General features: G+C 36.4%; 1 protein-coding gene across 2 annotated transcripts in view; it reads right to left on the bottom strand.

Annotated features, from left to right (window-relative positions):
* Window positions 1-12069, bottom strand: part of bmpr1ba (bone morphogenetic protein receptor, type IBa) — a 64214-nt gene that overhangs the window by 26312 nt on the left and 25833 nt on the right. The window lies entirely within an intron of this gene.

Genomic DNA, 12069 nt, shown 5'->3' with positions numbered 1-12069 from the left:
CTTTTGTTGTTTCAGTCTTTGTATATCCAACTTGATTGTTTAAATATACAGTATATATATTTCTTAAAACTAATCCGAATCTTTGGAAAAGAAATATAGTCATGCATGTCTCCTAGATGTAAGGACACATGCAGAATGTTGCTACGTTTGGTTTATCCACAATATTTCATAAGTGTCAAGCACAAGTAGGTTTCAGAACAACTGTCAATGGAAACATGTTGAGACAGAAAGTCAAATGCAACTAAATTAATAAAAAATATATATTATTCTCAGAGGGAAATTACTAAGAGTTGCTGCAGTAACTCTTAATATCCATTTTTCTCATTATAAATGTCTATTGCTGTGGGCAGGAAGGATCTCATGTAGAATTTTATACTACATCAGATCTGAAAAACCTCTGAATGAAGATACTCTTGTGTCACAATCTTGTGAAGAGCCTCCTCCTTTATTAAATGAAGGACTAAATGGAACATTCACTTCACAAGACTATCCAGTTCCCAGACCAAGGTAAGCCTTCTTTATCACTTTGTTGAGCTTTTTCAAGTCACTGACTCTAATGCTGCTGCTCTAGCAGACAGAAAGGATTGCACTCTGCAACAGACTTATAGAAGATCTGCTAACCTTGAACGGCCTAAGCTTCCTCAAGATGTACAGTCCGCCCAGCCACTTCTTGTATACAACTTCACTGTTGTGTCTTCACTCCAGTCTGTTGTCCAGGTCAGTGTTTCCCAAACTTGGCCCTGAAGGCACACTGCCCTGCATGTATTAAGTGTTTCTTTGCTTCACCTGGGCTGATTTCAATTAATAGCTGATTAACAAGCATAAGCTGAACTGCAATCATCTGAATGAGGAATATTAAAGTAGGGAAACATCTAAAACATGCAGGGCAGTGAATGCACCTTGAGGGTCAGGGTTGGGAAAATCTAATCTAGGTGACCACCAAGATACGTCTATTCCTCCACAGCTTCCACATATTCTCCAATGGTAGAAATAGTGTTTCACATATTTCTGTTTCTCACGAAATCCACAACTGATTACTTTGTTTTGTTCTCTGATACACAAGATAGCTGCAGTATTTCTAGTATTATTTCTAGTAAACTCACAAATAATTTAACTGAATATAGAGTTAAAGGGGTACTGAGAGTAGCATCCCATGTGGTGCTGACCACCACCAGACATGTAATCGACCTCACAAACCACAATCTGTTTATTGAGTAGTCATTAAGGATAAAGGCTGCCATAAAATTGTGGAGGCCTCTACCTGTGTCTTCTGAAATAAGAACATATAACAGAAACAAATTTGTGATTTCTTTCCATAACTACTGCCATAATTCATCATGATTGTGCTTTTTCTGTGGCAGCTCCCAAGCTATGGAATAATCTTCCTTTGGGCGTAAGACAGGCCTCTTCACTCGTTGTTTTTAAGTCCCTTCTTAAAACCCATCTTTTTTCTTTGGCTTTTGGCACAATCTGAGCGGTTACACTATATTTTGTTGTGTCTGTATGTATTTTATATTTCAATCTTTTCTATCTTATAATTGCATTGTATTTTATGATTGTGTATAGCACTTTGGTCCTGTCAGTGAATAAAGTGTTTCATAAATAAAGTTGGTATGGTATGGTATGGTATGGTATGGTATGGTATGGTATGGTATGGTATGGTATGGTATCATAATGGTAATATATAATGTCACATTTGTGCTGAACATGCTCTAAAAAAGAGCAGGTAGGTTTTTCCAGTTGGAAAAGCCTACTGGAGTTGCTGGTTGTGTCTGCAACACCTCACTAGGAAGGCGTCCACAGGCAGTGAAGGAACTTGTCCACAAAAACAGACACTACAATGGGTTGTAGATCCAAAAGGTTTGAATTCATTGTTTATTCTTCAGTCCTATATTTTACACGCAGTGCTTGAAAAACAAATTCCAACTTCATTGAATACGTATATAAAGAGAATACAGCATAACAATTTTTGGCTATGGTCTCTACATTCCCGTCTACGTGTTGAGTTTAAGATGATGACCTTTGGCTGTATTTAGAGAACAGGTCATTTCAGACAAATGCAAAATGATACTTAAATCAAACTGCACTAAAGGTTGTTTGACTGATAACTCTCCAGATTCTCCTCCCATAATCAGTCAGAATCATGTCCCACTCTTTTTAACAGAGAACAAACTTTGATTTTTGAAAATATAAAATTTTGTATCTAGAAATGGATACTTTCCAAAACCATGTTGAGAACACCTCTTCGTACAGTGGTGAGCTGCTCAGGTGGCTGGCAGAGACACTTTAAAGGCGCTGTTAGAGATTACATCATACAGGCCTGAGGCTTTTATACTAATAAATAAATGGGCTGAGACACTCTAATAGACCATTTCCTTTCCAGAGCTATCCTCTTGCCTTTAAGGCATTTACTGCTGACAAAACTCCATGTGTATGTGTGTGTATGTTTCTGCTTTGAACAGTTTCCTTTTAGCATGAAAATTGCATCAGAGATTTGAACCATACCAGAAACTGATTCAATACTTTTAAAGTTTTGGTCAATGAAACACCTAGATACGTGCTTTACAGTTTATTTTCTTTGTTTGTTTTCATTCTAGTAATAATTTGCACATAGAGTAAGAAGCACAAGAAAGAGTTTCACTAATCAATTAAGAGATTCTTCAAACTACCCAATATTTCTTCTATTGACTGATTTTGGGTTGACAGGCAAAATAAAGAAAATCTGAGTATTCAACTGAGAAAACAACAAGTTTCAGTCCATTTAGGCAGTTTTAAAATAAAGTAGAGACAATTTAAAAAAATAAGAGTTATGATTTGATTTGAAAATACAAATTATCTTTTAAATTCATAAATTTTCTGTTGGATTCAAAACTATCACTATCAAAGAGATGCAATATGTTTGCTTTTATTTTATGTAATAGATCCCTTAAAAAGACAACAACAACAAAAATCTGAATTGGTTAAAATTATTCTCAACAGGTCAGACCTCAAAGAGACATGGTTGCTGAATTTCTATTGTTGACATAACTTTCAAACTACAAAGACAGTGAGTATGTCATCAGAGAACTTTAATCTATTTTGGAGCAGACAAATCTTATAGATTATTAGATGTCAGGTCTAACCCACACAATATTTCTTAGAATAAAAAGTCCAAATCAGAATTGGCATGTCAGAAATATGTATGGATAAAGACAGGAAAAAAAATATTTACTGGCTAATATGCTGATAGCAATATTACCACATCAAAATACCAGATTGGGAATTTTGATAGAGATTTTAATTCACATCAACATAAAAATAAAAAATTCTCTATACTCTTCTTATTAAGATATTTCACTCATTATTGCATATTTTTCGTTTTTTGTAAAGCAAAGATTTGCCTGCCCTCTCTCCCCCTTGCTTCTGTCTTTCCTTGCTGCACTCCTCCCCACACTCCCCTTCTCTGGCGAACCAGAATGTCATTTCAAGCATGTCTAACTGCGGGAAGCCTTTTAAAAACTGTGACAGCATTTGCCCCCAATAGCTGCGAAACTGTGTATGTGGGCGTGGATGTTTGTGTGTGTCATGGGGCATCAGTCTTCAATACCTTTTAAGTAACAGTTTTTGAAGGGGTCACTTCTTGATCTACATATGATATCTTGTCTTCAAGCCAATCAACACCGACATGCAACACACACACACACACACACACGCATCCACACACGCATGCTTCTCTTCACAGGAGTCACCCTCATGCTGGGTGCATGATAAATGGCTCACACTGGCACAAGCAAAGGATGAGCAGTAAAACTAAAGGAAAAAAACTGAGGCAAACAAAAGGATAGTGACAAGAAAACAATAAAGAATGGTGGATGCATATGCTCATTTAATACAATGATTTCTGATGAACAAGTGATAAATGATGCATGGCAACCTTTAGGACGAAAAGCAGTAACTTTATTTGTGACAATTCCACTTTAACCCACAAATGAAGTTGCCTATATCTGAGTCTTCAGCAGGAATGTTTCTCTGTCTCATAGGTTAGCAGCATTCACACTGCTTTTGCTCATTCCCATGAAAAACAACAGCTAATGCCTGAGGCCAGTACTTTACCTGATGTGCAACTCTGAATTATTTTTGACATGCTGACACAACACAACAAAATAATAATATCTTTCACTGGGGATAAAATTTATATTTCAGTATCATGTCTTTTTAGAAGGTGAAACTTTAGGACATTTGTCTTTAAACATAATATAAAAAGCAGGACACATTGCTAGTTAGCAGTTTGTCAATGGGGGCAACCTTTGTGGTGAGAGAGACAAATCTTTTCTGGTGATGCTGGAAAACCCAAAACCTTTGTTACATCAGAGAAGGTTGCTAAATGCATTGAAGCCTTCTTCAGATTAATGATGTTTTATGTTTGTGGCACAAAAGAAAATGAGGGAAATTAATGTCCCAACAAAAATATCTATTCCTTCTGTCTTTATAAAGAAACATCCAACATTCCACTTCTTTGTGAAGAATGACAAGTATCCTATGTGATTTAAAATGAATGAAAACCCAATCTATAATCTTTGATTAAACTGCTCAAGTCACATTAAACCATGTAAAATGCATAGTCAGCTAATTTATACCATCTCAACTTACTTTTCACTGTTCCCTTAGAGAAACCATTATCCTTTTATGTGATGTGAACTGACAAGGAGACAGAGGATTAGGTCAGCCTTTGAGAAACACCTCTGTGGCACAGCAGCACATCTGCTAATCCCCATCTATTCACTTCAGTTTATCTTTAAACTAACAAGCAGTTTAACATAATCTACTTTAAACCTGTCTGTTCACTCCCATTCAATTCGGCATTTACATAGCAATCCTTTCTGCCTGAATGCTTTATTGAACAAGAGAGACACTGTGTGTGGGAGTTGAGCTGGTTTCCTCTTTTTCTATGGACCATTTCTGCTCTGAAATTCTCCACCTGGAGAAAATCCACACTGCAATGAGGACAATTCTTTTTGTTTGGTTGCTCAGTACTTTGCATTAGTAGATAAAGACATTTAGTCTACAGCGTAAAGCGTAAAGTGTAAAGCACTTTGAAAGGCCTTGCTGCTGAAATGTGCCATACAAATAAAATTTGATTGATTGATTGATAGATGTTTAAAGTAATAATTACAAAATAGTCTTAGAGCATGACTATTCCACAAAGCAAAGAATTGTGAGGAGGGGAAGAAAAATAAAAAGTAAGAAAGGGTCAGAGGTGTTTAACATTGTTGTCAGTATTTGGTCTGGTGCCTGGGGTCTACTAAAGCATTTTGTAACCTATCATAACACCTAAAACGGCTTAGTTCCCAGAGCGGGAAGAAAGGCGTGATGATGGAGCAGTGACAGTTTCACCTCTGACCTCCTGTGGTATGGTTTCTTTATGTCTGCATTGCTCAAAGAGAATTTCTGCTATTTGTGCTAAAGAAGGGGGAGAAGGGAGTTAGCTTCACAGCAGAATCAGTTTGGGAACATTGGTCCTGGATGCTAACTGCTTAGTTAGAAACTCAAAAGTCCAATCTTTTTAAAATCAGGGAAAATGCCTTACTAAAAGCAACCATCTCAAAACACTTAGGAAATACACAGACCTGTATAATAATGAGCCAGAGTGACCAATGGTGGCATATATTTCCAAACTGGTTCTTGAGATGTTTCATTCAGTGATAATGCAAAACAAATCTGGAACAAACTTCCAGAAAATGCAAAAGAGTTTTTTTAAATTTTTTTTTTATCCTACTTTGTGTAATAGTGGTAACTACGTTGAATTTCCTAACCTACTACTTTGATGGTCTCAAATCCCTGTCAGGATCAGACAGAATGAATATTTTGATTGGCTGAGACGCTAAAGCAGACAAAGAATGGTGGGGAAACTGCAATGGTGGAAAAGAAAGAAACCAGTCAGCAAAATGTGGGTTAAGTATGATCAACATTGCAATGTTGATCAACATATCACATTTACATGTTTCCTAATGTTTTGCACCCTTAGTTGTCATCTTAGCACAATCAAAACTGGTTACTGACAAGTCAAAAAGTGAGGAAGTTTTTTTTTCCTGTGTAGAGCAAAATGCAGATTTTACTCAATTGACAATTAACTAGTAATTTTAGAAAGACTTCATTATTCCTTCTAGCTTGCTCTTCCTTTCTCCCTTTCTCACTCTTGCATGTTGATACTGACAAAACGGCTTTACCGTCCACATCTCCCAAATTGCATTCATTCTTATCAAAGCTTTTCTGCCCATTTACTGAACTCAACTGCAAGATAAGGAGGGGTGTTCATTTCTAGGTGAACTCAAGAGGTGGTGGTCCTCTAACCTTCGAAATGGACCTTTCTTGCTCTGTTTGGAAGATTAGGTGACCACTAAACCAAAAGAAATGAGACACCTTAGTCTGCCAGGCAGTACAGAAACAGTGGCAGCCAGCCTTAGGGGGAGGCGTGATTATTATCTAAATCCCAAACTATATTCTTCCATTTCTGGATTTCAAAAAAGTTAATTCTGTATTTACTTTCAGATTCAAATTACTGAAATATGAACTAAAATTTTCCCTTTAAAATAAACTGAAATCTTTCTGCAAAACCGCTTAGGCTTGTTTAAAACATTAACACTAAAGACAAATTCACATGCAAGCAGACACAGAAGCTCTCCAAGACAGATGTTGAAATATTTAAACTTAATGAAAGTCTATTGATTGATTGGGATTTACTTTACAGTGTGCTGCAGTAATTTGAAATAGTCACAATATCACCTTACAACTAGCATAAAATTATTGTCAGGGATGACGAGAAAGACCAGAAACCAAAAATTTAGTAGCAGAAAATCCACCCTTCTAATCCCAATGCAATAATGAATGTGTGGTTTATTGCTGTTGTAAATTTCTTGCAAAGATAGCTAGTTTTGCTTTCAAATAAAGTGCTATGTAGAGTAATATTTCTGCATGATAAATGTCCTGATAGCTGACTAAAAGGTACATAAATTTTAAAGTCGATTTTCCCTTTGTATCAAAGTAAAACAAATTGAATTAATACATTCGAGATTTTTGTAAAAACAAACACACAAAAGCATGTGAATTGGTTGTGAGTGTAGAAGTAGGAAAGCAGGAATCAGGGAGGCTAAAGAAGAGTCTAACTGGTCAAATGGGTGGAATGTCAACAATGGCATGGCGAGGTAGAAAAACCTCCCAGAAAAGATCCTGAGTGGGAGCTGAAAGAGCAAGAGCTGTCCCACCTGCTCTGTGGGATCTGTTCCTTCCTGCTACAGTGATTCATGAATCCACTTTTCAAACAATGAGGATCAAATGCTGCAGCCACCCACCCACGTGGATTTTGACTGCCATCTGTAACTAAATAAAGGTTGCAAAACAAAAATGAAATTTATTTTTACCTTAACAAACTTTATTTATGAACGACATGCCTGAATAGATAATAAATGTTTTTGAGATCTTATCTAAGAGGTGTCAAAAAATATATATATATATCAGTAAGTATTCTAGTAATGTGTAAAATGTTCAAAAAAAGAGATCTACAAGTGCACATCTACACTTGTGCTACAACAACAGATGGATTGGTTGTAGTTAGAAAAACAATTCACTTAAAATTTCAAAAATCCAACTAAAGTCTACTTTGGTTCTTAGACTTATTTTCCCCTTACTAAATTAATCCATTAAATTAAAGTCAGTATCAAACATCATGACAACCTTCCAATTCATCCAGGATTTAATATTTTTGTTTTCCTATGTGTGATGTCATGAGATTAATGTTTAAACAGTTCTTAATGCCTGCAAAGGAGATAAACTAGAACTGCAGGACACCGGCCCTTGAGGACTGGAGTTTGACACCCGGGTTTTACTCTATATACAAGATTTCAAGTGGCATCCAGTTTTTGTATAACTCTAAATTCATTCTTATAGCAGGTAATTTGATATATTAATAAGACAAGACATGTGAGCTTTGTTAATGTGTCAAAATGAAAAAAAACACAAATCAATATAGAAAGCAAAGATTAGAATAAAACTACACTTTGTGAGTAGACTTAGCAGCTAAAAACAAGACTAATTGCTCTTATCTTATCAATTATTTTCATTAATGCTGAAAAATATCTTGATTACAAATATAATCAGGGTTTTAGAGAGCAAATGTGACATAACCTCTCAATGGTGGATGTAAAAAAAAAAATTGTGGTCACACTGGTGCAACTAGTCATAGGGGAAAAGAAAAGGTCTCAGCAACACATAAAGTCTCCCTGTGGTTGAACAACAGAAACACATTAGTTCCATATTGTGGTTTAAACCGATTAGAAAATGTAAACATCTAGCTTGGAATATGTCTCCTCTCAGCTTAACCACTAGACAAGAACCCGATGAAATTGAGAGACAACAACAAATTCTTGTCTCTCAATTTACAAGGCTTAAATGTAAGATACTGACTGCATAGACACACTCTTCAGAATCCCAGTTAAAACTTAATACAAAAACTATAAAACATTAATATAATTTATTTTCTCCTTTTTTGTATTGAAAGTAATAATGATAAATGATATACACATTTATCAGTTTAATTCACATAAAATATGAGAAGCACAAATTTAAATCTGTATCATAAACAGTGTGACTTGCTGTCATGCAAAGGAAATATTGACCAAAGATTTTTCTGAACTGAAGAAGTTACTAAAATCCTGCTGGAAACTGTTCAAAAAGCTGCAAAGGAAGCACATGCCTGTCATGAGGCAAAATAATTGAAAGAGTAGCGGTTTTGTTGCTACTCAAATTGTTACTAGAGCAACAATTTGAATAAGCAGTTTTAAAACCTCAAACAAATTAGTTATGAAATAAGTAAACAAAACTAATTTACAATATCTAGATATCTATACTTGTCAAGGAACATTTATTACAGATAGATCATTGGCAACTCTTCTTGACAGGTCATGAGGACTGACATGCAAACATGGGCTTCTGGTAATTCCAATTAACCATTTTACACTAACCTAGTTTCACCCGTAGTCTTTGGGGCCGTTCGCTAATAACAGAGCAACATGTGTTTCTGAGACAAATGGCTATTCTTTTAAGCCAAGAATCCTTCAGTTTAATACAACAACTCACTCTTAGATACAGGGTGACAGATCTGAAGCACCAACAAATTATCAGAAAAATTAACAGAAGAGAAAAGGAAAAACTGTTCCCTGGTCTAGGACTTGTTTAGGGCCAAACAGCTTGGTGACACCAGGGGCTGGAACCCGACCTACAAACCGTCCGTGAACCCCACACCTGCATTAACACGAGAACTCACACTGATACAAAGAAAGATATCCATCCACACACAGATGCAGTAACCACACATTCCATAACACTTGATTACCCATAATACCAGTTCATTTAGAGCAGCCAAAGGCCCACAATGTGAAGGACTAAGACCACCTGGTTGGAAAAACAGTGCTTCTTTGTAAACGTTCTCCCTTATAGACTTTACCAAAAAATTACAAACATCATGTAAAAGATTTAAGAGATCTTCCTTAACACTTCAAAGGAGAGTAGGGGGAGAGGTTCGAGGTGAGGGTATAAATGACAGGAAAACTACAGTCAAGTAGTTGGACTAAACTAGGCAAATCAGAATAACAAAAAAAAGTTATGATAAAGCAAGGCATGTTTATTTTTATAGTACATTTCAGCATCAAGGGAACTCAAGGTACTTTACACAATGAAAACACAAATCAGCAAACATTACATTTTCTCCAAACTCTAAACAGTTGGGGGTTTAGCCTTGATTTAAGAAACTTAGTGTTTCAGCAGTTTTGTAGTTTTCTGTAAGTTTGTTCCAGATAAGTGTAGCATAAAAACTGAATGCTGCTTCTCCACTGGAACTAACATCAAAGCTGTTTAGCTGTTGAAAAACAGCTTTTCCAATAACTTTGCAGATTAATGGAAGAATGCAAATTGGTCTGTAATTTCCCCATAGCAACTTGTCCACATTGTTCTTTTTCAGTGGTGGTTTGATAACTGCTGTTTTTAAGCCTGGGGGGAAACACGTGATAAGAGGGATACATTTATAAATTGAATCAGATCAGACACAATGACAGACAAATCTTTCTTAAAGAAAAATATACCTAAATGTCCATACTATAAGACAGTGCTTTATACAATGTGATGCAATGACTTTTTTCCAACTGGTCTTGCAAAGCTGGCAAATTGCACAGTGAAGAGAACAACACAAAATCAAGACAAAGGCGTAGCAATGAATGAGAGATTGAGGAAGTGTGTGTAAGTCCAGGGATACCTGAAGGGTGTTATCGGATGGCACGCACAAAAACCATCATCATTTTATCTGATAACGGTTAGCTAAAACCAAGATGGTTTGCAGCTCCGGCAGCTTTCTACTTCCTGAGCTCTTCCAACCATTGCATCCATATGAATCATTACTGTTGCAAATTACTGACAATATGTATTATTTTAGGATTGGGTTGTTATTGAAAAAGAAGAGGGTCAGACAAAAGAAGTCCTGCATTGTTAAAATGAGGTGGGGGAAGTGATGGGAGCAATGCCAGTGTCAGGCTAGTGGTGGTGAAGCATGATGGTCCACTTGGGGTGAGTGGCGCAGTGGGATAAGAGCGTGGGGAGTTCATGCCCCCGTCAGGCCCTTTTCACACTGCATAAACAAAGAGATTACAGTGAGAAGCGGCTCTGTGCAGCTAACAAGCAAGGGTACCCACACACACCCATTTCAACACAGGCACACAGTCACATTCAGAACTCATACTTTCACATGCACACAAGTATATACACCCAAATCTATGTTAATATATTGGAACATGAAATTAGAAGGGCAAATTCATGCATATAAAGATGCTCCCCAAAACACAAGGTCAACAAAATGAAAACACACATACAACTAACAAGAAACATCACAACATCACAACACAGTGGCGCCACCTGTCTCCTCTTCACCAATTAATGAGCCCCCGGCTCCCGGGATGCTACAACAGGGTGGCAATTAGCAGGGGGAAAAGAAAAGGGGGTTATGAAATGAGGGAGAAAAACAGACAGTGGGGGAAGGGGGCGAGTAGGAGGCACAGAGAAGGGAGAGACATACACATTTTTTTAAATAAATCTGAGCAGGGAAACGGCAAGTTTAATACATTGGTGTAGCTAAAAGAGCCAGACAAAGAAAGTAGAAATATCTGTAAAATTATAAGCTAATGTTTCAATCTATTTCATTGTGAGAACAATCAAATAGATGGGATATTCCCATCTTAATCACACGTTAATATTCGTTTAATGTATGCAAAAAAATTAAATGAATAAAAAAAAATCATTTGGCAGATTAGTAAACTGAAAGAAATTGGACACTGTTAAGAGATCCTAAAGTGCAAAAGCACCCAAGTGTGTATTTTTGATATTTTATTGGTAAACATTAAGGTATAAAGGATGAAAAAGAACAAAGTATGACCTTACAACAACTGAAGAAAACCTGGATTTGTGGCTGAGCCTGCCTGTTAGTTTCCGTTTGTATTTCCATCCATCATAATTTCTCTAATTCTGTCTCCTTCCTTCTGCCATCGAGTAAATCTCTGCTTCCTGTTTTTCACTTAAATACATGCACACACACATTCTTTTGTTTGCCACCTGATAACAGGCAGTTATTCATACTGTCTCCCGACCCCCTCTGACCCTTGAACTCTGAGACCTAAATGCGGAACAAGAACTGAGAGACTGGTCACGCATTTGCTGGCAGTCATTACATACAGACAAACACACACATTGAAAAGCCAGAGATGTCTACCTATTCTAATTTTGGATTGCAATTAGGCTATACTTTTGAACATAGCTAAATAAAAAAACCATACTGGAGAATCCCTTCAAGTCTAATGTGTTCTTCCAACATCTAAAGAAGCTTAGAATAAACTTAATTAAACTAAACAATGTCTGCAAATGTACAGAACTACCATTCACCCTACAGATCCACATATTTATAATAACACTTATTGGATCCTTATTGGAAGTTTAGGTCAACTCCACTTTTAGCTCCACAACGATAAAGGTTTATAGAACACAATTTGATTTTAT

The sequence above is a fragment of the Gambusia affinis genome, linkage group LG03, assembly GCF_019740435.1.
Source record: "Gambusia affinis linkage group LG03, SWU_Gaff_1.0, whole genome shotgun sequence".
Classification (NCBI taxonomy): domain Eukaryota; kingdom Metazoa; phylum Chordata; class Actinopteri; order Cyprinodontiformes; family Poeciliidae; genus Gambusia; species Gambusia affinis.
This window is presented reverse-complemented; position numbering and strand designations above follow the sequence as displayed.